Consider the following 24922-nt stretch of genomic DNA (forward strand, 5'->3'; position numbering starts at 1 on the left):
GACGTTTGGTTACATATGCCAAAAGCTTTCCAGCTAAAAAATTGTTTCTTTTATTGTAGTAGAACTTTGAATTAGGGATAGGAGAAGATATGATTTATGGAGTGTGAAACTTCTTAGAGATTACTACGATTTTCAGTTTGACACCAGTAGAAGGCTGGATAAATTCTGCTGCACAGAGGGAAATTTTTCATATTCTCTTTAATAGTTTGAAGCTGTAGTAATGTAGTTAACCACCTCTTAATGAATTTTACATCTATACAACTTTACAATAAAAGCTTCCTTCTGTGTTTGTGGTAGGTTGTGAAGGGAGACTGAAGGCTTACAGAAATGATGCTCGCAGCACATACAGAGTTAACTGCATTTGAAAGTTTCTGGCTTCAACACTTTATGTGGTAAAGTGTACAATAGTGGAGTTTCTGCAGTATGCTGCTACATTGTGGCAGGCTGGGGAAATGGGATTTCGCATCTCATTTGTTGACAGATACAATGGCAGCCTATGGGTTGATTGTGCAGATGTTTTTCAGTAGCAGCGCTTCAAGGCATTTAGTCTTTGCAATGTTCTGCAGTTCTCTGTGTTCTTGTTTGGAGCATCTGATTTGTCTAGCCAATGAGTTGTGGCTTGTGTAATGTATGTTATCAGTTCATCAAAGTGCTGATGAAAGCCTTCATGTAAAGAGAAGTCATTGCAGTCTTTTCCCGTGGGTGCTAGAAGGTGGAAGACTTGTATTTCTGACTGCTTCTTGGCTTCTGGGTGACCTTGAGCAACTCCATTTCTTTCTCTTGCCTTGATTTCCCTTTCTTTGTATTTGATTTTAATGATCTTTACCTTGTCTGAAAAGCCTTCTGAACCCGTATCAGTAGAAAGCTTCCTTACAGGGGCATATTCTTCATGGTGCTTCTTCTGTTTTCATTGACAAAGAGCTTTAAAATTCCAAATACACCAGACAGTAGAGAGCTCAGCTCAGTTTTTAGTTTTTTTTAATAGCAGTCAAATGCACTGCAGTTAAGGGCAATGAGGCTGATGAGAGGCCTTGAGCACAAGCCCTATGAGGAGAGGCTGAGGGAGCTGGGATTGTTTAGCCTGGAGAAGAGGAGGCACAGGGGAGACCTCATTGCTCTCTACAACTACCTGAAGGGTGGTTGTAGCCAGGAGGGAGTTGGCCTCTTCTCCCAGGCAACCAGCACCAGAACAAGAGGACAGTCTCAAACTGTGCTGGGGGAAGTTGAGGCTTGAGGTGAGGAGAAAGTTCTTCACGGAAAGAGTGATTTGCCATTGGAATGTGCTGCCCAGGGAGGTGATGGAGTCACCATCCCTGGAGTTGTTCAAGAGTGGATTGGATGTGGCACTTGGTGCCATGGTTTAGTCATGAGGTCTGTGGTGACAGGTTGGACTTAATAATCTCTGAGGTCTCTTCCAACGTTGGTGATACTGAGAGCTACATATGGAGGGGAGCAAAATGGAAAAGCAGTGAACATTCAGATTGTGAATTTGCAGATTCTTGCCTGGATTTACCCTTTATCCTAATTTTTCCAGTATCTTCTGCCTTAGATTATTAGTTCTTTGAGTAGTAGTGATAACTACTCCAACAGTAGAAAATCCTGCCCTGATGTGACAGAAAGCTAGGCAGAAAACCAAGCAATAGGACAACTTCTGAAGAGAAACCCCAAATTTGAGGAGAGAATATTGGGACAGCAGTAGGGGTGGGTCACTGCTTCATGAAAAGCAGGAAAAAAAAAGTAGACTGTTTGCCTTTGTTGCCTTTCTCTGTTTTAAACTTAAGTGTTTGCATTCCTTTGAAGTGTTTACATTCCTGTCAGGAATAACTCTGAAGTTCACATTTTTGTGGCTCTGCTCTGTAAATTCCATGATGTTTCACTTTAAGTTTAGGACTGGACCAAAGCATTAGTTCATAGAAAAACTCTTGCAATTCAGCAGTATCTTTTTAGTGTAGGTATTTTACATGTAGGATGAGCAATTATATGAAAGGTAAACAGAAAAGCATTTATACACTATTCCAGTCATACACTGTGTGGCTGGAAAAACTGACCTCAGTGTGAAAATGTGTAAGCCATGGTGGCTGTGAGTATACCAGGAATGGTAATGGTTCACTGCACTAAAAGTGACGTGAACATCAGAAGCCTTTTCAGGTTAAGTGAATTCAAATGAAATTTTATTCCATCACCCCTTTAGAGTAAAATATTAAGAATTACAGTAATTGACTCCTCTTGACAGGGCAGCAAAGTAGTTAATGAATTAAATGCAATTTTACTAATTTTGATTGATACAGTATAATTATGATGTCAAAAGGATTTCATTTCATATCAAGCAGTAAATCTGCATCAGACTTCTAGTTCAGACTTGATGAGAGTTAAAAAACGCAACATGCAAAATGAGAAACCCCAGACATCCCCTTCCCCCCAACCTAAGCTGAATCTCCACTCTAAAATTGAATATATAGCTCAATTTCAAATCCTCTTCTATACAAAGAGATATGAGACAGTAGAAGGTTTCACTTGTTCAGCTTTCTTCCTTTTTGCTAGCACATCTGAGTAATTCCGAAAGCTCTTAGTGTATGAGAAGCAAAATGTAAATATTCTCTCTGAATTTTGATGTCAGCATTAGCTGAGCATCCCCTGACAGCCCTCTATGCTCTTCCAGGGTTTGTTTTTTTTCCTCTTTTCCTAATAGCCTTAGTCTTCTTGGAGGTCTTAGCCTGAAGGTAAGAAGCAGCCTTTAAAGCTGCCTTGAGCTGTTCCGTTCTCACTAAGAAGAAACAAAATTTCTTCTAACCTGAAAGTGAAATGTATGGCAGAATATGAGAGACCAGATTATTCTGGCAGTGACTATTGAAGCAAATGTTCTTTAGCTTGACAAGCCAAGCATGAAAGGATGTGCTTTATTAGGATGCAAATTCTATGTATGTGATTCATTTGTTGTGTAATATGTTCATGCATTTTTTTGGTTTATTAGAATTATACGTGTATTAGTATGGAGAGAGGCTTTATTAACGTGTCAGAAATGCTATTACACTCTTCACAAAGGTGAAAGTTAAGATGGCTATAATTTCAAAGTTAAGTAAGAGTCTGCATACCTGACTTTATTACAGGCAATTCCAGTTTTCCTAAATAAGGGAGTTCAATTGATGCTACTTTTTATACACCTGTATATGTTCTTGTGTCTCCATCACCTTACGACTTTTCTTGTTTCTGTGTTTTTCATCATATAGTATTCATTGTTTCAGAGGCTCTACTGCTGATGAGTTTTATACCTCCTTTTAATACTTCATCCTTACCTGTCCTTCTGACCCAGAAGAATATGTTCCTCAATGAGCTTCAGGTGCCAGCTGTCTTGTGTTTTAAGAGTAACTTTAAGAGCTTAGCTGTGGCTTATGAGCATGCTGCTTTTGCTTGCCAAAAGGTTTGTGCAAGTTAGCTGGCTTGGTGCTTTTCAAAATCCTGTCTTGCCTGTATTTCTCCTGTGCGTGAGTAACAGCCATTTGTGCTTAACAATCATAGTTGAAAAGGTGCATAGGTGTTTACTTTGTAGTAATGATATTTATCAGCTTTTGGCATTCAGCATTTCCAGTGACAGTATATGCTTGGCTGGAGATGAAGCTTAGAGCACTGTGGAAGCTGTGGTTAAAGTGGCCTTTCAGGACTGATGCTCTGCAGGCTGTTCTCTGTTGTGGCAGTGTGCTGTGGGTGCAGGAATTCGGTCATCTACTAGCTTTGAAAATGGTAGTCTGAACACTCAAGGTAATTAGGTGCCAAAGCTTTATCCCCTTGTGACTAGGGTTTGCAAAGTAGGCTGCAGGCCAGTCTGCAACACCAAGGGAGCAGCAGCATCTTTTCCCTGCACTGCATCATCTCACATTTAAGTTCATCGGTGAAACTTGTTCTGGCTGTCTTCTTTCCTCTGGTAGTAATTACAGTAATCATCAGCTAACATGCTCCTGTCAAAAGTCTTTTGTTTTGATGATGAAGGGAAAGGCAAGCCTACTAAAAATATTTTCATAGCTTTGTGAAGGCACGAGAACACTTCATGTAGACTTCTTTATTTGGAAATTGTAATGCATACAGGAGGTGCCTTCCTACAGAAAACTGAGGAGGGTGTTTTCCACTGATTCTCACTCCTCCTTTCATTTGAAATTTGAGATTAGTTATTGGCATATCCTGAAAGGCTTGCTTACTGTTCTTGGAAAACAAATGGACTGAAGGCTGTGTAGGATACAGAGGAAGATATGGAGTTTCCTCTTCAAAGTGTCTGAGAGAAACCCCACCTACAAAAAGTTCAAACATTTCTGGTTTTGTTGTTTTTTTCCCCAGCAATTTTGCATACGGTTAGATTCTGCTGAGAATAAATACTAGTTACTCTTGGTGTTTCTAGAGAGCATGCTCGTTCCTCTTCTTTTTTTGGAAAGGCTTTGGCTGCAATTTCAGTACTTCCTAGTGTTATTAATTACATGAGGCTTCTAAAGCTTTCAACTGCTGTTCTGCAGGTGACTTGCTGCTCTGTGAGCACAGTGTTTGCAGGAGGCGTGGGGGAAGCGAAGCATTCCTTCTGACATCAGGAAGATGAATCGGCAAGGATTCCTCATCTTGCTTGTAGTATTGCATATGGACATCTAGACCATAGCAAACAATTCTTTGCATTTTCTTTACATTTTTAGTTCTCTCAAGGGTGATTTAAGAAAGCAGCCTTTTTCAGCAGAGCCAAGCTCTTTCTTCCCTCCCTCCTTATGTACGCCTACACCACTGTTTTTTTTCAGCTCTGCAAGTGTTGTGTTGGGTGTTTTTTTCTCGCTCTCTCTGCTGCATAGGCAGCCTTCCCAATCACAATTGAGCTTCACAGGCAATCTTTTTTTTTGTTTATAAAAACCCCCCACCTTGTCTTTATACAGCAGGTCTATAATTTAACACCATAGCAAATGGAGAGTTCTGGGTTAGAATTACGATGCATTTTAGTAATGCTTGAACAGATGAAGAATTTCACCCTGAAGAAGGAAATTTTTTTGTCTTGACCAGAAGGCCACCACCTGCAGAAATGATTTATTTACCTGCTGCCCCAATGACTTGCCAAAAATGTCTGTAGTAATCACGAAGCACGTAGGTTTTGAATCTTTTGCTTGCTTAATTAGACTCAGTTCCAGTTGAACATTTCTACTCTGAAAATAAAATGTGATTCTACTTAAAATAGATACACTCAATGTGTCGGTAGTGTGAAAGTTAGAGCACAGTTCTTCCTGGAATGTGACCTTACTTTAAACATGAGTTCAGTTCTCTCTACCTTTTGGAAACTACTTTGCTGCACTTGATACCTTTCTGTGTGTACTGCAACTCTTTTGATGGTGCTTCACATTTTTCTCAAGGTCTTTACTTCACACAATATTTCGTAAATAGAAGCCTAAACTTAAGTTGCAATAAAAAAACCTCACAGTCTGAAAGCTGTATTTTTCATTTAATAAAGGAAGATGGCAGTAATTACTTTCTTGAGCTCTGTTGATAGTGTTGTCTGGCACTTCTTAAAGACTTTTGGTTGGTGCTAATATTCTTGCTACCAAATATTCAAGCTTTATTCAACTCTGTCTAGAAGTACTACTGGGAGAGTAGCAGTAGGTCACTTAAAATTATTTGCTGATCAACCTATGAAATTCCAGAGATCATTCTAGTAAAATAAATAGCATGTGTACTGTGGTTTTATGTGCAGCTTATGCTGCCACTGCATCTGAAATCAGTTGTCCCTGTATGCATATCCTGTGCTCTGGCTTTTCTCCCACATGTCAGCACCAGTGCTTATGTAGCCATTTTGTAAACTGGATTGTGGGAAAGCAAATTGGAGAGATGATCTAGGTCTTCTCCAGTCTTCTTATTTAGAGTTGGATTTTAAGCTGTCTCTTTGATATGATTCATCACAGATGTCCTCTAACACGTGAGCTAGGTGGGAGTAGAGGAGGACAAGAATTCATTGACAGTATGTACACTACCTCCAGCTTGTGCCTCTGCTGAGTTCTCAGGACTGCAGCATAAATCTCCATGGTTACATCTGTTTGCCTGGTCTAATTTTAGAGAGCTCCTGTCATCTACAAATGCAAGCCTTTTGTAGCAATAGGCAGAGGTCAGATGTTAAGGCTGATGCTGAAAAAATACAGATTTTATTACAGGATGTGGTAAACAGAGTGGACCAGCTTTGAAACTGCTTTCCTTGGCTGTTGGTGGAGACCTCTTAGAGAACTGCAGTTGGTGACAGATAACTCACTCCTGTACTCCCTTGTGTTTGACATGTGTGATAGGCTTTATATTCAGTAGTGAGCAAAAAAGTGGGCCACAGCAGGGCTAACTCTCCCTTATTTCTTGGGTCTAACCAAGTGCTTGTTCAATCTCTAGAGCCCTGGAAGAATGTGTTCTGGAAGAAAATAGCTTGGTTCAGAGAAAGGGTGATAAAAGAAAGGTTGGAATTGTTATAATGAGAAGCTTCTCGTGCCGACTCTGTCAGATGAGTAACTTGGCTGCAAGCACATAGGAGGGTCATGGTTTTATAAGTCTTCAGTGGTGTTTCTGGCTTCTTAGAAGCACAACTTCCACAATACCCTTTACACTTTGAGAAATTAAGGGGCAAAATCTCTCATTCATATGTTGTTCATACCCATTGTCTTTCTGCTTCTAGGTTTCATTGTGCCATGATTCATCTGAAGCTGCTTGTGACGGCCACTGGTAGTTTTTGCTGAAGCTGTGTGTGCCTGCCCACTCAGGAATCTGGATAGGTAAGAGTGCAAGCTTTGCTTTCTGGCCTGACAGTTGCCCTTTGGAGTGGTACTAGTTGCCACAAGAGCGGTGTTGGCTTTGTAACTGCTGATAGCACGTAGTATTTTATCTGCTGCAGAAAGGATGATCTCCAGCAGGATGTTTTACCTGGGTAGGCTGGCTGCCACCAAATGCCTGAGTGTATCCCAATCTGTTGCTGAATGCACCCTCTAGACGTGAGAGGTTTTTTCAGGTGGGAGATGCAAGGGAACTAGATGGCTGCTCCCTCCCCTCTTTCTACTAGGTATTTGTAGAAGAGTTCATAAAAGCAAGTTGGATTCTTATTCAGACTGTGACAGAATGTTTGGTTTTGTCACATTTTCTAAACAACAGTAGTTCCTGTAGGTGGTTTCTTTTAATCTACTTGTGAAACTAAACTTGTCTTGCAAGGAAGAAAGGGATGATTATTCTCAGTGTGCCTGTTTCTTGGAAAGGACTGGCTTGTAGTACATGATCTATCCTTTCACAGAGAAATATGATATACTTTTAGGGAGTCTGTGAAAACAAAAAGGATGCTGCAAGTGTGAGATGCTGCAGTTCTACCCTTGCAGCCTTACCCTCTGCTGTGTATCAAATGCAAGTGCTTTGTGGGTGTGTAATGACCTGATTCAAGAAGGCATACTGAGTAGGTCGGAAAATTGAGGTGGGGGGAGGAGGGATGGGGAGCAGTGACATTGGTTTTGAAAAGATGGGCAAGGTTGAATTTATTTCCAGATGGATTGCCTTCCTGAATGAACTGTGGTGCACAAGCCATAGTGCTGCTGTTACTTGAAGGAAGATGGCCAGAATGGTTGCTAGGAACTGCAGAGGACAGCATTGGGATCTGAACTTAGATCGGTTTAAGCTGATTTGTAACCAGGCAGTAAAAGCAGAGCTCCCTCCACTGACAGGATTGTAATGATCTGTTTATTAAGAAATGTTGAAAGCTATAGGTGTAGGATATGCAAAGGCAAGTTAATCTGCAAATGACAGCAGTAATAAGCGTTGCTACTACAGAAGCAACCCTTCCTAGCAACATCAGTTCATCAATCTGTTGGATGTGTAAAGGAACATTTCTTATTTGAGAGACTCTGCCCTGTAGTTGTTGTTGTTGCAATGGTTTTGGACAGTGTGATATTGAACATACCAATTTAAATCTGTTCTGTCAGCAAAGCTGCATTGTATTGGCAAAGGGCTGCTTAACCTCTGAGGTTTGATTTATTGTAGCAACAAAACCTTTCCTTCAAAGGATATAGATGTGGGAAACAAAACGTTTGTTTGCAGATCTAGAGGAGCCCTTGGTAAAGGCTGCTTTAGTTACTTTATCTTTCCCATTGAATCATCTTACCTTTTCACTTGGCACCATCTTTAGTGTTTTTACATGCAGTCATTATTGTGGTTTTCTTTGATATGTAGCCATCAGAGTTACAGACAGAGGGGAAAAAAGATTATGTCCATGGTTTTTCCAACCAAACTGGACAAAAGTTCAATTTATTTTTGAAGCTTGTGGTCCTAATGGATGCATTTTGATGCTAAACACTGTGTAGTGGGGCAGAGACAAGGAAAAAGGGCTGTCTCGAGTGATAAAGTAAAAGCAGTTTCCTAGCTACTAATATAACTAAGTAGTGGAAAGTGAACAGTTTTTCTACCTGATATGCTTACATTCCATAGGTGTTTTTCTTTTCTGGCATATACTTGCTATAAAGAACATCCAAGTAATTAAACCACTTTGCCAGTGATGGCATCAACCGCTTCATACCACTGAAATACTCACTGAAGGTGGTATGTTCCTTTTTATTATGCATATGCAGGTTTTTCCGTTCACTGGTAGAAATTGTTTTCCAATGGAATGTTTAAAATATTAAATTCCAACTTGTGACAAATACATTTATACAAAGATATTGACTGCCCAGGGAGGTGGTGGAGTTGCCATCCCTGGAGGTGTTTAAAAAAGAATTAGATGTGGCACTTGAAACCGTGGTTTAATTGTCATGGGGTTGGAGTGGCTGGAGAGCAGCCAAACAGAAAGGGACGGGGTGGGGGGTGGGGTGGGTACTGACTGACAGCTGGCTGAACATGAGCCAGCAGTGTGCCCAGGTGGCCAAGAAGGCAAATGGCATCCTGGCCTGCATCAAGAATAGTGTGACCAGCAGGAGCAGGGAAGTCATTGTGCCCCTGTACTCTGTACTGGTTAGGCCACACCTTGAGTCCTGTGTCCAGTTCTGGGCCCCTCAGTTTAAGAAGGACATTGAGTCACTTCAATGTGTCCAGAGATGGGCAATGAGGCTGGTGAGAGGCCTTGAGCACAAGCTCTATGAGGAGAGGCTGAGGGAGCTGGGGTTGTTTAGCCTGGAGGAGGCTCAGGGGAGACCTTATTGCTCTGCAACTACCTTAAGGGAGGTTGTAGCCAGGAGGGAGTTGGTCTCTTCTCTCTAGCAACCAGCACCAGAACAAGAGGACACAGTCTCAAACTGCACCAGGGGAAGTTTAGGCTTGAGGTGAGGAAAAAGTCCTTCACAGAGAGAGTTGTTAGCCATTGGAATGGACTGCCCAGGGAGGTGGTGGAGTCACCATCCCTGGAGGTGTTCAAGAGGGGATTGGACATGGCACTTCATGCCATGCTTTAGTAGTCATGATGTGTTGGGTGACAGGTTGGACTTGATGATCTTTGAGGTCTTTCCCAACCTTATTGATTCTACGATTCTGTATATTTAAACTTTTTTTCCCTAGCACTAGTTCTGATTGGTTTTAAGCTCATAAACTCATGGTCCTATGGACTCTGTCTTGCTTACTAAAATTCACAACCAGATTCTACAGTTGGGAGTTATATGTTTAATTAAAGCTTTTTTAGAAATCATAATAGAGTTATTTCTTGCTTATGGTTCAAATACAGAATCTATTGGGATATGTAAAGGTATTTAGGTACAAGATATTCAGCAGCATAAGCTTAGTTAGATTCCCCACTTTCTTCTGTTAATACTGACTGAACAAAACTTGTAAAATTCTTGCTACAGTTTAACCTGAGACTGCTTATTTCTCCTTGACCTTTGCTTAAAATAGAGGAGCATTGGGGAAGGGAAGATGGTCGCTGTTCCTAAGTGGCTGATGTTGATTGACCTTAATTTGTATTTTATAGGACAGCACTAAAGCTGCTGGTTTAATCTGCATTATTATTATTTTCTTGTCAGATTGAAGCCCCATAGCTTTATTTACCACTGGTAAAAAGGCCTGGATGTGTGGGGTGTAATTGGTGTGGTTTTGCTTCAGTGGTCCTTGCTCTTTGACAGGGATGCCTTTAAGAATACGTGGTGCTCTGTCCCTTGTCATAGGAGAGGGCAGCAGTATGGGTACTGCTCCTCTGCATGGCCAGGAGGAGATGCAGAGAGTTGTATTTTTTTCATTTTTGCAGATTTTCTTCAGAACTTTCCCCAAGGTTTAGTTGGTGATTGTACAAAGGATTTCTGCTATTAGGATTGCATAGGTCTGTGCTTAAAGCTGTTTCTCCAAGGAGTCTGAAGAAAGTTAGGAAACCCCTCTCCAATTAGTGCTTACAGTCTTGGCTTCCTTACAAATCAATGAACACTGTTGCTTGAGGAGGGCATGTACATATTTCATATGCAGGCATGTGCCTGTGCCTACATACACACACCTGAGACACAGAAGGGGTATAAAGTGCTCTCACTGATGAATGTGTGTTCCCAGGGTAGTGATTCCCTTTTGTAATGTGGTTGTAGTGGGGTTATTGCAATGGTTATTATCGTTACATGGAAGAGAAGTAGCAAGTGCTTAATTGATATTCTTTTATGTTTAAAACCAGTGTGTGAATTACCAGAAGTTGGCATGTGGTAGCTGGGAGGAAGTTATTTAGCATACTGTAGAACTGGAGAATTGCAGTTGGACCATTCAGTAAAACTGGAGAATGTTAATAGCTAAATATGTCCGTTAGAGTAGCAGATGATGTTCATGAGGAAAGCCTCATGTTCACTTGTGTCAGATTGAAAGAATTGCATTCACAAGCAGTGAGTCTATATGAGTGAATGACAAGAGAAAAGCCTAGATCCCATTAATTTTGGCCTAAGCTGGTGAGGGTTTTATGCTTTGATTGCCGTTTCCTTAGTCCAGAGCAAGTGAAGTAGTGGTGTGGAATGTGAAGATCGACACTCCTTTCTGTTACAGGCATCTATTGGCTAGGCAGGCCAAGAATGAGGATAGATAGGCTGTGTCTACAAACTTCCTGGTCTCAAAAAGGTTAGGCACACCCAAATTAGCTTAAATCTAGCTAGCCTGGATTCAAAAAGATTGCAGGAATTTAACAGCCTGGATTTTAGCATAGCCTGTTTGAGGCTGTCAGGGAGTCTGGGTGCTTAGCTGCTGCAATCCTACCCCTGCCCTGAAAATTGAGTGGATGTTCTAAAACTCACATTACCAACCTCTCTAGCTTGCAGAAAGGTAGAGAGCTGTTGGTAGATTAAATACATACATTATTTTGTCTGATTTTTTTTTTTTTGCTTCCCCCCCTTAGTTTTACCTTTTAAATGAGGAAAGTAATAAAACTTAGAACTCAGTAACTACATACCTGGTACTATGTGTGATTACAAATGTGTGTTGGTTAGCAAACTAGATTTTTTTTTTCCCTGTGGTTGATCCTGCCACACAAAGATTTTGTGAGACTGTCTGGTGAAGAATGAACAGCCCTGGTGTTTTGATTTCTGCATGGCTTAGCTTGCAACAGTACAACGGGCTGCACTTCTTTCAAACTGCAACAGCATCAGATTTCTGCTGTTGAAATACTTTGCATTGTTGCAGGTTAGTAATAAGTATTGGCAAGTAAATCTGAGGTGCTGAACAGCAGTGGAGTTTGTAAAGTAGGAAGAAAAGGTAAGCTCGTGGACTGCATTTTAAAAAAGCAACAGCAAAGAACCGAACCCCCAAAACTGCAGACTAGTGAAAAAACCCCAACAAACCACCAACAAAACAAAACCAACCACCAAATCCAAATAGGCACACCCCTGAAGAAAGGGGGGGAAAAACCCAACAAAACAAACACAAAAACCCAACAAAACAAACAAAAAACCCAGCAGAAAGGATTGTGGAGTAGCAAAAGTGCATCTGCGAACTTCATTCCTATATTGTCCTTGACTATTGGTGTTGCTTCTCTGCTTTCTGGTTTGGTGAGGGTTTGTTTAGTTTGGGTTGGTTTGGGTTTGTTTTTTTTCAGTGTGCAGAGGGGAAATACTTGCTTCCATTGTGAAGTGCTTTGAGAACATAACCTTCTACTACTACTACAGCTGCATTAGCCATTAGGTTTCCTAAATTCATACTTCAGAACAGGTGTACCAAATTCAGCATGCCTTTGGAGAGCGTTCAGTTTCGGTGGCAACATTTCTGTGCCTTTGGAAACGAGCTACCCTTCCATAATTCTGTTTACTTGAAAAGAAAAGAAGCCTCCTTTTTAGCCTGGATTTGTTTAGATGTAATTTCCTGTCAGCGGTGAGTCTTTTATGCTGCTGCTTGATTAGAGACTAGATTCCTTACTCCTCTTGTTGTGTTCTTCCTATGGGCATTTCAGTTATTTTCTTTCATTTTTTTTTTTTTTTCAGTATCCTTGAACTGTAAAATCAAGAACTAATTGCAGTTTCTCTGTGCCAAACAAAGTAAGATAACTGCTTTGCTCTTCCACTTGGTAATCTTGCTTGTTCGAACATTAGTGGATTGCATAAGATGAGCCACCACTACATGTTGTGAGTTTCCTATTGTGTACACAGATTCAAGGAAGTGAACTAGTAAAATAATGCACAGAGCTGTCACTTGCAAAGATCAGAGGTCTCTCCTTCCACTGGAGATCAGAGAGGATTGGCTTGCTTGTCAAATTGTTATTCACTGCTTGTGCATAATGCAAGACCACAACTTAGCTCTGTTTCATTTGATGAAGGATAAAGATCAGTGCCTACTAGACAGTGTGATGGTGGCTTTACAGATCCCATCAACATATGAGGCATTAATCATTTCTTGTTATGAATAGAATGTAGTGTAGATGTATATAGAGATCACAACATGTGTGGTGCTTTACAGCTTTCATATTATCATAGAATACCAGGTTGGGAGGGATATCAAGGATCATCTGGTCCAACCTTCCTTGGGAAAAGCATGAACTAGACACAGCAGCCCAGCACCCTTGCCAGCTCTATCTTTAAAATGTTCAGTGTTGGAGTATTTACCACTTCCCTGGGGAGATGGTTCCATCGTCTGATTGTTCTCATTGTGCAAATTTTCCTCATGTCTAATCAGCATCTCCCTGGGAGTGACATCTACCCATTGCCCCTCATCTTTTCTATATGACTGCTTGTAAAAACAGAGTCACAGCCTTCTTTGTAGCATTAGTAGTAATGCAATTAATAAATAGCACATCCTGCTAATTCTATATATAGGTTGATCTCTTTAGTTTTATGCTTTGTATATGCTGTTAGAATAAACCTTTATTTAGAATAAACCAAACCAGGTAGGAAGAGACCTTCAAGATCATCATGTCCAACCCATCCACCAATCCAACCCACCCAAACAGCTAACCCATGGCACCAAGCACCCCATCAAGTCTCCTCCTGAACACCGCCAATGATGGCGACTCCACCACCTCCCTGGGCAGCCCATTCCAATGGGCAATCACTCTTTCTGTATAGAACTTCTTCCTAATATCCAACCTGAACCTCCCCTGGCGCAGCCTGAGACTGTGTCCTCTTGTTCTGGTACTGGCTGCCTGGGAGAAGAGATCATAATCCGCCTGTCTACAACCTCCCTTCAGGTAGTTGTAGAGAGTGATAAGGTCACCCCTGAGTCTCCTCCAGGCTGAGCAACCCCAGCTTGTGTTCCAAACCCCTCACCAACTTTGTTGCTCTTCTCTGAACTCGTTCCAGCAAGTCAACATACTTCCTAAACTGAGGGGCCCAGAATTGGACACAGTACTCGAGGTGTGGCCTAACCAGTGCAGTGTACAGGGGGAGAATGACCTCCCTGCTCCTGCTGGCCACACTGTTCCTGATGCAGGCCAGGATGCCACTGGCCTTCTTGGCCACCTGGGCACACTGCAGGCTCATGTTCAGCCTGCCATTGACCAGTACCCCCAGGTCCCTCTCTGCCTGGCTGCTCTCCAGCCACTCTGACCCCAGCCTGTAGCTCTGCATAGGGTGGTTGTGGCCAATGTGCAGAACCCGGCACTTGGACGTGTTAGATGATTTTATGCTGTCAGCCACCAGTTCATCTCATCATTTACATATATGAGGGCTAGGTACTAATACAGAGTTCTTCAGTATCTCAAAGCTATGCCCATTATTATATTAACCTTTAACACACTACTGTTTCACTGATGTTTTGTGCTTGTATAAAGTTGGGTTTTTTAAAAGAAAGGAAGCTTATAATTGGAGAAGTTGCAAACAACTTCCTAACTCGTTAGGTTAAGTGAAAACCCAGCTTTGTCTTTATGTATGATGCTTTTACAGAATCAAGCTGGATGTTGTAATGTTTCAGCTGCAACCTCTCCCATACCTGTCCATCTCCAATAGAAGCAGAAGGGAGGAGGAGCAAAGCTTATCATTAAATCCCATTACATGACATTTTTGTGTTGATGTGCATTAGAAAATATACAAGAGGAGAAAAGTTTTTAAACTGGGAAGTCCAGGATGACAGGCTTTTAAAGTTGAAGTGTTAGTTGGATAGAATTAAATGGGGATGTGGTATAGCGGAATTCTTTTCTGATTTTACTGTTGGGTGTTTTGTGTGTGTGTGTGCAGACCTTCCCAGATTGTCTGAGGATGCTCCTCTCCTTCATTCCCATTAGTATCCTGGTGTTGGTAAGGCTGAGCGTCTGGACATGTCAGCTGCTCTAGGCTGCTCCTAAAGTGGTGCTGGCCCCACCAACCTTTAGTGCCTTTAGTTCCACACAGAACAAAGGCAGGAAAGCTGCTTCCTCAAACCTCTGTTTGCTTGGGCTTGCACATTTGAAATTGTTTGGAAACTTCTGGTTGTGTAGCTGTGACACAAGAAGTGCCTGGTTACCCAGAATACCTCTACTGATATGTCCAAAGGTGTTCTTATATAGTCAGAATCTAAGCTGTTTTCTAATTTTGCCTATTAAATGAAAATGGAGATTTAGCCCTTCCTTTAAATGAGCTAATTCTGAAGCAAATCAATGTAAGAAACCTTTTGAGACCCTTCCAGATTCACTGTTCATGTAGAAATTGCAAGAGTATATTGGCTTATACTCTGAGATTCTGGTATAGAAGGTATCAACATCACCATTACACAAATATCTGAGGTGCTGTGAAAGCTATTGAGTCTCTTATAACCAAAGAAGTAGTGCTTTTGGCATTTTTCCTGACAGATGGTTGTGTTGGTTTGGTTTTTCCCCCCAGGCCATAATACCATTATGGCAAAACTATGAGAACTTTCTTTCCTTGTCCTTTGGTAAACCATAGAGAACAAACGTTTTTCTCATCCCTTTTTCAAATAGAACCAAACCTTGAGGCTGAGATTTGGGTTTGATGCACCAGCTCTGAGCCTCTCAGGGACCGTTGCCCGCTCTGTCATTTCAACTGCAAATACGATTTACTGATGAAATGATTTCCTTCTGTTCCAATACCTATGGAGAGATTATGCTTCAGTTCCAGATTGACCAGTGAGGCGTTGAAGTGTTACCTTTTGCCTGGCATATCAGTGCATCGCAGGATCATCCTAATCATAGCCAATATGAACGTTAAAACCTCTTTCTTTCACACTTTATATTGCAACTGATCTCTCTAGGCATAAAACATAGTTTTCACATTTTTCTAATTTAATCTGCATTTGCTTGGTTGTTTTGGTTTTATATGGCTCAACTTTGTGGCTTGAAGCAGCAGTTTATTTTTAGCACAAATGCACCAGACCTGCAATTTTAGATCTTGTTCGAAAAGCAGCGTTATTATAGTAAGTGCTTTTGACAAGGTGTCCTGGAAGTACATTGAAATAGCTTTAGTGGTAAGTATCACCAAAATAAAGAAAACAGCTAAGTCAAAGTATTTTTGTGCTTTGTGTTACAGGAGGATGCATGAATGTATTTGGTTACTTTTCAGTGTTATGATACAAAAATGTAGATCACGTTGAAGTGTAGAGGACACAGATGTTACCACGTGTCTTCTGTTCCTAAAATATTAACCACAGCTTACACAGTGTGATGTGGAGAGGTGGGCACAAGCCAACCTCATAAGGTTCAACAAGACCAAGCGCAGGGTCCCGCATCTCCAAACCAAAAAGCAAATGCCAGTCCTAGGGAGTTTTATTGACAATACTGTGAGGCCTCTGATCTTTTAAGGACTAAAATCCCTCACGATGATGTAGGATATACTTTTGGGACTTCAGTAGATGTTTAGACAGCTGTTTACTCTCTAACATGAGTCTTCATTTTTCTTTCTCTTTTGTGGTTGAGAGGGTGGCTCCTTAAAGATTTACCTGATATGTTGAAAAAGCTGTTGCCTAAAAATGGAAATGTTGGACCAGGAGCCATGAGCATGAAACTATACTGCTGAAAGGTACAGATTAGTAATGCTGCTGTCTCCTTTAGTCATCAGTCTTTCCTACAAAGTGCTTTTCTTGCCTCTCAAAGGCTTTGAGGCTTCACAAATTTTGTTTTTTCTCATACTTGGGAGCTGGTGGTTGTGAAGACCTATTGGTGATACACTATTTGAAGAGCTCACCACTGTTTCTTCAGTCTCAAGTTTCCAAACATTAGCAAAACGTAGGCAACAAATGCTTTAAGAATTTGTATCTGGTGTAAAAACTTATATTAGGAGGGAGATCAGCCTTCTACAGGTAACAGTGATGCCTTCATCACTATTCTGTACTTTCCATAGCATTTCTTTCTCTTCAGGTGTAATTGTGCTGCTGTGTTCAGGTGGATGTGGTGACTTGCAGTGGTAACTTGTTCTCTTTTACCATCTTGTTTCATGTTTGCTGGATTTGTGGTGTTTTCTCTATTTATAGAGATGCAAGGCAAGAGGGAGGTGTTAAAAAGGTTTGTGTTTTAAAACATTACAACATCTGTTATACACACAAAATAGATAATTGGGGTGTCTTGAATTCTGTCTTTGGAGATGGGTGCTAGTGTATCTGCAAATACTGCATTCTGTCCACAGTATGAGAGAAGTATGCCGGCAGTTATCGTCTTTCCTCTTGTAGTACTGCAGGTACTTTTCCTGCAAGTGAAGCTTTACATTCCTTCTTGTCTGTCTTTTGGACCCAGACTTCATAGTCCAGCTGCACAGATGATTCAAAATAGTCCTGGGGATGTAATCAAAATGTGGTCCTGTCCCTCAGCAAGTATGTTCATGTGATGTATAGAGTCTTGGGTTTTCAGATTCCTTCTTTTTTTCTAATGTTGTTCAGACTTTTAGATCTCTGAGCTGTGAAATGTGCCTACATAGTTTTAAAGGAGAAGGGGAGTGCTGACTGTGTCTAGTTTTAAGGCCATTGTGTGTGTCTGCTACTTTGTTTCAGTCTACTGGTTCCTAGAAACTAACTTGTGTGTGTGAATAATTTGCTACTACATTTCTGGTAGAGAAGGAATGTTGATGAAAGAATTGGAGGGGTGGTGGTGTAAAACCTAAACGAGCTGCTTAAAGTCTGAATTCTTTAAGAGGCTAAAAGGTGGTGTCATACTCTGGTATGTACTGTTGGCACTTAAGCTGTGATAGATGCTCTGAATATGTCTGGACTGATGTAAATATACATGTCGGGTTTTGGTGAAGGATGAGTTGGAATATTCTTACTGTTTCACAGGAAAGCTGAAAAATAAAACCAGAGCTAAAATAAATGGGTACGTTGCAACTGTAGGTAAAATGTCTAAATTGTTTTGTATTAAAGGCATAAATACAGGCTATGACATCATCTTAGAGTAGTTTCTAAAAGGAAAAAGCCCTCTCATTAATGCTTAGTTTAAAATAGTGATGAATTGCCAAATGTGAAAAAGCAGCAGAATTACAATGGACGTCAGCATTAGTGTAGAATGTGGACTGTACTCCTGGCAACTGCACTGATAAACTCTATGTAAGTATTTCATGTTAGTTTTATACGTAGACCAAGAAAAGACTGAAATAAGAAATTTTTGTTGGGGGTGGGGGAGTGAAGGGGAAGACAAACGTGTTCATGTGCATTGCCACTTAAACTAGTGTTTGTGACTTACTTAATATGCAGAGCCTAGTTTTACATTTATATATGTATATAAAAACCCCAATCTATACAACTGTATTATGAAGATGAGGTTTTGGTTTCAGTTGCTGTCAATATCTTCATAATAACCTCAGAACCAGGATTTAGGATGTCTTCCTTAGAATACATAAGAATGGTATTTCAAGGCAAGGACAATGATGCTGAGGAGATGTGAAATACTTTAACTTACTGCACTCACGAGTCCTAACATTTTCCAGAATGATATTTGGCTTTTGGGAACAAGATCAGGCTTATGACTTAGTCTGTGATCCAGTACAGCTCCCCAAGATATTTTTCCCTGGATTACTCTTCAGATGGCTAATTTTGTGTGCATGTATATGTATTATCACTTTAACTACTTCTTTCCAGCTTACAGCATTTTGTTTTGCTTTAACCTGCATGGACGTTTATTCAGTGGGCTTGAGAATCCCCCATTTCCCCAGATCACCTGGAGTCAGGATGGTGTTCTCCATACTCTTTGCAACTCCCACTCAAATTAATAATGACCTGCAGCAAGTTTTAATTAATAATTTCAAGTTCTAGCTGGGGTGACCTAAAATGCTTTCTGATTTTTATGTTGAGCCACTGCTTTAGGTCTCTGAAAGCAATTTTCCCAATAGTTATGCTTATCTACACTGATTATTTTGGATCTCTGGTCTCCAGGTCACGTTGAACACTGTCAGAACTATCATTTACGTAAACTTTACTTGCTGCTTTTAAGACATTCTCTTATGGGAGAATATTATATTGGTTTCATGTGGCTGCCTGACTGTAATTTATCTTTCTCCTCTAACTTAATTTGATTTATACCACTCTACACCCCCCACCCCCCTCCCAACAATATACCCAAATATCAAAGCATTAGAATTGCATTGTCTTACTGCTTCTGAAGCTTTTCCCCCCTTCTTCATTATTATAAAAGGACATGTACTGTATTTTATATTGCTCTGGTATCTCCTGTGTTCTGAAAGCAGATCAATCAGTATTAGTTAAAAAATTATTTAGAGTAGTTATTTATATACTCCAGTGCACATGATTTTAAGAAACTGGATTAAACTGTTAATTCTTCCAATTCAAGAGTCAGGGGTTTTTTGAAGGAGTGTTTTGAGTGTTAATTTTGCTGACTTTCTTGCAGCATCTTTTTGGACCCCAATGGTTTTGGGGTCCCTCATTATCTAAGAGTCTAAAACTGACTAATGATGCCATGTGCCATCACAAGTTTAATCATCGCTGTAGGCTTTGATGGCCTGGGTGAGATCCAGAATCAATGTGGGCTGGCCAAGCCAGCATGCTATTGAAAAGCCACTGTTAATTAACGGATTATTAATTAATTTGAGAGCAGTGGTGGTATTTTTCAAAACTAAAACAGATAATGTTCCTCAGTTTTTGTTGTATGTGTATTTTTTTGCCTACCACCTCCAGAACTATCTTGTAGAGCTTTGCTGGACTGATACTTCACTCAGGAAGACTTGGAGGGAATAGCTAATTCTGTGTTGGTATTGCTAACCACCTACTTGAGTGATGTTTTTCTGCAGTTCCTATCTGGGCAAGACTAGGACTGACTTAAAGGTCTTCTTGCTTGAGTCAGAACAGTATAAAAGAGTGCAGAGAAAGGAGGTTTTTGGCTTGCAAAGATATGAAAAACAGACAAATGAGTGGCCTGTGTGACTATTTTTGTTGTACTATATGTGTCATTTGAGCAGGCTTGCTGTAACTTCAGCAACATATGGCATTGCTAGGTATCTTAGAAATGTCTGCTGTAATACAGATCTTGGGACTGTCTGGCTGATGAGTCTCCCTCTGTGATGACTGGAGCCACTTAGTTCATAAAGTCTGCTCAGATAGCCATAGCATATCTACATGTGCTGGAAAGTAGAGGCATGATGACTGGAGACCATCCAGAAATCTCTTGATGTCTTTTTTTCCCTAAATGGTTGCTGTTTGACAGATTTCTTCTGTAAATTACTGAATCAGTGTGGAGCATCCTTTGCGGGTGCAGCCAATTACAGTGCTCAAGCAGCACACTAAAATCCCCTACTCTAAGAAGGTAGTCTGATTTTTCCTTTATTCAGTTCTGTGAAGTAGACTATGCTGGTACACTTAAGACATTAAAGAGCAATGGAAGTCAAACAGATGCAAATTCAATCTGGTTCAGTGTGTTTTTTTCCATGTAGGTTTCTTGATAACTTCTACTGGATGCATGAGCTTGGGTTTAGCCCATTATGCCTGGGAAGTCATTTTAAGTGCAAAACAAGTAGAAAATAATTCCAAATGGTTGGAGAACTGAAAATGTAGCTGTGCAGCAGAGTTTTACCTAAGTTTAGCCTTTTTTAACTGGAAAGAAAATTGAAGACTACTTACTAAAGGTAAAAACTACAAGACCTAAACCAACAGAATTACATTCCTGGCCTTAAGAAAATGTTGCACTTTTTGAGCTAAGCTTGTTTGTGTGTGTTGTGTGTGGGTTTTTTCTTATATTTTTTAAAATTTATGTTCTTTTCCATAACATTAGTGAAATTAATCTCATTTGTGTACAGCTGTTGCCATTAAGAAAGTCTGCTACTGAAATTGGAGTAATAACTCTTCTGTTTTCTTGGAAGTCCCAAGCAAATTTAAAAAGCAAACCAAAAAAAACCTCAGCTAGTAAAGCCATCAGAGGATAAAATAGGCAGCTAACACAATAGAAGTTCAAATGGAAATAATTAAGTTAAGTAGAACAGCCTTGAGTTTGGCCTACACAGTAATTCACTGAATGCTTTTAATCTAGTGGCTCTTTAGGAAGGGATGGTCCTGGCTTCTCCCATCTGCTGATTTGATGGCTGTTTGAGGGCTTTTACCCAGGAATCGTGAGAGGATGGGTGTGTGAAATCTGAACTTGAGTGCAGAGCACACGCTTTTTTTTTTCCTTGCTAAGCATGGGGCATTTCTTGGATGTTGTGTTCAGTTCAGCTAATTTCATGGTGGATTGTACTGCAGCACAGATCGTGACATATCTGGATAAAACTGCCTTGCACAGTATGAAGCTGTACAGTTCTTGAAACTGTTATGTCAGGGTTTGCTCAACATGTTTTTTACCAACTGAGGAATGATCCTTTTCTGACTGTCTCTGCCTGATGACTGGGGGCAGCAGCTTATCTTGAGTTGGCTGCCTCCACTGGTCTTGCCCTGTCCCACCCCGCTGAAAAGAAGCTGGTTGCTCATCCATCATGTGTTGAGTTCCACAATCTGGTGTTGTGTAAGGGCAAGTCTGTGTTGATGGTCCTTTGCCTTAAATGCTGTTCTGGAAATGTTAGTGGTCTCTTTACTCATTGGTCAGAGCTCCAGGACTTGCAGTGCAGAACTTGTTTAGCAGTTACTTAGATGAGTAACTCCAGCAGTTCCATCATTTGGAACTTAGGGGGAGGCAGTTGTACTGTTTAAAAAAAACCAACAACAAACAAAAAAACCCAGAAAAACTAAAAAAAGAAAAAAAGTCTGGATTTAAGCCCTTTTTTGTTTAAAAACCTTCTAGCTTGGATAATTTTCACAGGCTTTAGATTTACAGTTTGCTGAAGGACCCTCATTTCAGTTCACTCTTTGCTTGTAGCATTGGCTGGACTTTGCAGGGTCTAACGGTACTTAAGCTTACCCCAGTGCATGGCTGTAGTGCTGGAGTGTGTGATTTCCTCAGAAATACCAGCTTCCCATGAGCTGTGGATATCTGAAATGAGACTTCAGGCACAATCTGTTCAGAACTGGTGGTGCTGTCTGTGTTGGCATCCAGTGTGGAGCAGAGGGAGGAAATGATTGCAGTTCAAATACCAGAGGGCTGAAGAATAGAAAGTAAGTGGAAGATGCTAGGCTGGGAGACAGAGGACTGGGTGCTTGGAAGGAAGGAAATACTGGAAGAGCTGGAAACTGTTTAAAAGGAAAAAAGAAAGTGGGGGGGGAAAGAAGAGAGAGGAATGAGTTAAGGAAAGGTGGGAGGAGTTGATTTATAAGCAGGAATGAGTGACAAAAGGAGGTTCTGGGAACAGGAGGGATGCAGATAATGACTTGTTTGTTTTTTAAAAGTCCTGGATGGTTTCGACCATGCCTTCATGAAAAGTCTTGCTGTTTGATCCTCCTGAGGCTCTCAGTGAGAGGTGTGGTTGGTTGGTTGGTTTGTGTGGGTTTTCTTAACATTTGTTCTGCAATTCACTGGCTGCTCATTGAATTAGCTAATTCTGAACCAGAGCATTTTATCTGCCTATTTTGTTTAGTTTTGTCTGTATTTTGCCAGCTGCTGCATCTTTGAAGAGAGGTTTCCTGTGCCCCTCTTCAAATGCCTGTGATATTTCCAAGAGGAACCATTTTTTTTCCCACAAATATAGCTCTCTTCCGTGAATATCAAATTCATAGTATGAATTAATTGAATGCATTAATAGGAGTGTGTGTGTACAGAGGAGTCTAAACAGTTGAAAAATGAAGTGGGTTTAGTACGTGAGATGTTTTTTATGATTCATAGTAGAGAATAATGATCAGTGGTTGGGGTGGCTCATTGTTTTGCTTTGGTCATTTGAAATGAATAGTGTGCTTCTATTATAGGCTTAGGCAGTGATAATAAAAGCAGTATTCCTCTCTGTCAGGATTTGTGAAAAAGAAGTCTCTGGAGATTGCTGACTGTTTTATTTAATGGCAAGACTAGTAAATCTGTCCTGTGTAGTGTCTGGGTGAGCTGTCTTGTATCAAAACATTATTAATTGATTTTTATATTTTACAGCTGTGTTTTGGGAATAAGTCCTGGAATGAAAGCCAAAAGCTCCCCATGGGATTGTGAGAGCCATATTGGAGAAAAAATTAAGAAATTGATTTATTTCTCTGGTTTAGAAGTTTTAAATGAGAGGAAAAGGGGAAGGGACTAAAGATGTCTATTTAACTTGGTTTGCCAGCAGTCTCAGTACTAGTTAGGTCATCACTGGAGTATGGCTGACCAGATCTGTGCAAGTATCTAGGTGTATGAAGATAGTCACCTGGAGAGATTTTCCTTTTTAGTTAGCATTTTCATTTAGTTAACAACATTGACTTCTGAAAAAAGGGTTTACTGGGACTGCTGAAGAACTCTCTTTGCTTGTTTAGGTATGAATACTGTGAAGGTCAGTCTTCAAACTTTCTATGTTGAAGAAATACTGTTTTTTACATTCTGGATACATTGTATGTGTTAATCAGGTCCTTAAACATTGTTTTGTTTTAGTTTTGTGCTGAAACTCAATGTCAGCAACAGTAAAGCTACTGAGATGGCGCTTGCAGTGTGTGGTGCAGTATGGGTGAAGGACTGTGCATGCTTATTACAAAGCTTGCTTCAGCTGGAATAAGTGGAATTGTGAGAGTTTTCTCCCAGTTTAGAAGCACACATTCTTCAGGGAAATAAGGAGCTCTGAAAATAGCTATGCAATAGGGGGTTGTGGGGTAAGTTAACAAATACATTTTTCACTCACAAGGAGACCTTCCTTGTGTTATAATTTAGGCTAGTTTCAGTTTAGTTGAACAGGAGTTTTTGTATATATGTGTTGTATTTTGACTTTTCTCCTCTAACTTCAAAGTTATGTGCACAGAGTTCATTTTTAGAATACAGTAAGCTTACTTAAAGTGTCTGTAGACTTTAATTGTGGCTGATAGTTTTGCATTACAGGTAAGCAGTACCCTGAGAGATTTGTCTGGTTTCTGCCCTCCCTTGCTTTCCTGCTCTTCTTCCTCTCTTTTGCACTTTAGGTTTGTCTGATGCATCATCTCAGCAAAAAGAGGTGGGTTTAGGTTTTGTCATTGAGTTAGCTTTCTTCTGGTTTGGAAGTAGAATGTGTTTGTAGAGAAATAGAGAAGAGAGGAATGGAGCAGGGGATGGCAGGATCCAATCTCCATGTTCCTGGCAGGGGCAGGCCATCGACTGGGCTGAAGCTGTGGTGTTAAACTGCAGCCTTGGGCTTGGCATGAGTCCCCAGCTCAGGCCCTGCAGGACTGGTAGATGTCAGTATCTGTTTGTCTGTAACACAGGGTGGTGAGATCAATGGGGTGACATTTAGACACATACAATTGGCATTGTTTTGTAGTGCAGAAGGATGTGGAAGTCTAGGAGAATGCAGCTGTGTGTTTTTCCACTGTAAAATTGCTTTCAGAAATCCCCTGCAGTAGTGTGTTTCAGGAGGCTGTTCAGACTGAGACACTGAATGCTCTGAAATCCTGACTGTTAAAGACTCTGTAGTAGTAGCTTTTCTTTTTTTTTCTGCCTTTTTTTGGTGTGTGTGTGTTGTAATGTAGTTATGTCATGTTTCCCCAGCTGCTATATGCCCATGGAAGAGTCTTTGCATTAAGACCCCATTGTAGTTTCTTGAAAATAAGTGTTTATTTGATAAAACAGCAGCTCCTTTATGTTGGGAAGGGCCTACTGAGGACATCTGGCATGGACTGGAAAAGGGGCTTCCTTTTTTCCCTTCTTCAGTCCCTGGTTCTCTCCTTTCTGGAAGCCTGAAAAATGGTGCTGGGCTGGGAGGAGCAGGAATCAAGTAGGGCCAAAGTTTGGAACTGGGGAGCTGAGTCAGAGCCAGGGCTGCGTTAGCTGGAGTTACAGGGAGGCAGTTACAGTAGGAAGGAGGAAAGAGGTGGAGGGATGTTTGGATTGTTGAATTGAGTGACTGGGGGTTGCAAATATTTGGGGCAAGCCAGAGACAGCCCTGCTTTCCCTTCTGCTATGGTGTGAGAGGGAAGGCAGGTCTGAATGTGAAAGTCCCGGGAACTGTGGGTGGTAATGGCTTCATGTTGTGCTGCTTCTTCCTTAGACTGAAACATCTGTGGCTGTGCACTGTTTTTCCTCCTACCTTTCACTAGCAATTGTGTTTTTTGTACATGTGCTGATGTTTGGAAAGAATTGTGTGAATTAGATTTTCTTCAACTAAAT

At 40.7% G+C, this 24922-nt stretch overlaps 1 protein-coding gene across 5 annotated transcripts in view; it reads left to right on the forward strand.

Moving 5' to 3' along the window:
* The window catches only part of SIPA1L1 (signal induced proliferation associated 1 like 1), a 239752-nt gene that overhangs the window by 74222 nt on the left and 140608 nt on the right, over positions 1-24922 (forward strand). For 4 of the 5 annotated variants that reach the window (XM_068162142.1, XM_068162141.1, XM_068162145.1 and 1 more), the window contains one exon: positions 6665-6761. The gene's annotated coding sequence lies outside the window, so the exon portion shown is untranslated. Of the gene's footprint in view, positions 1-6664; positions 6762-12380; positions 12435-24922 lie in introns of all 5 variants that reach the window. The other variant, XM_068162144.1, reaches the window with a different exon arrangement.

Source organism: Melanerpes formicivorus, unplaced genomic scaffold (genome assembly GCF_026170545.1).
Source record: "Melanerpes formicivorus ecotype bairdi unplaced genomic scaffold, bMelFor1.0.p_v2 SCAF_62, whole genome shotgun sequence".
In the NCBI taxonomy this organism is placed as follows: domain Eukaryota; kingdom Metazoa; phylum Chordata; class Aves; order Piciformes; family Picidae; genus Melanerpes; species Melanerpes formicivorus.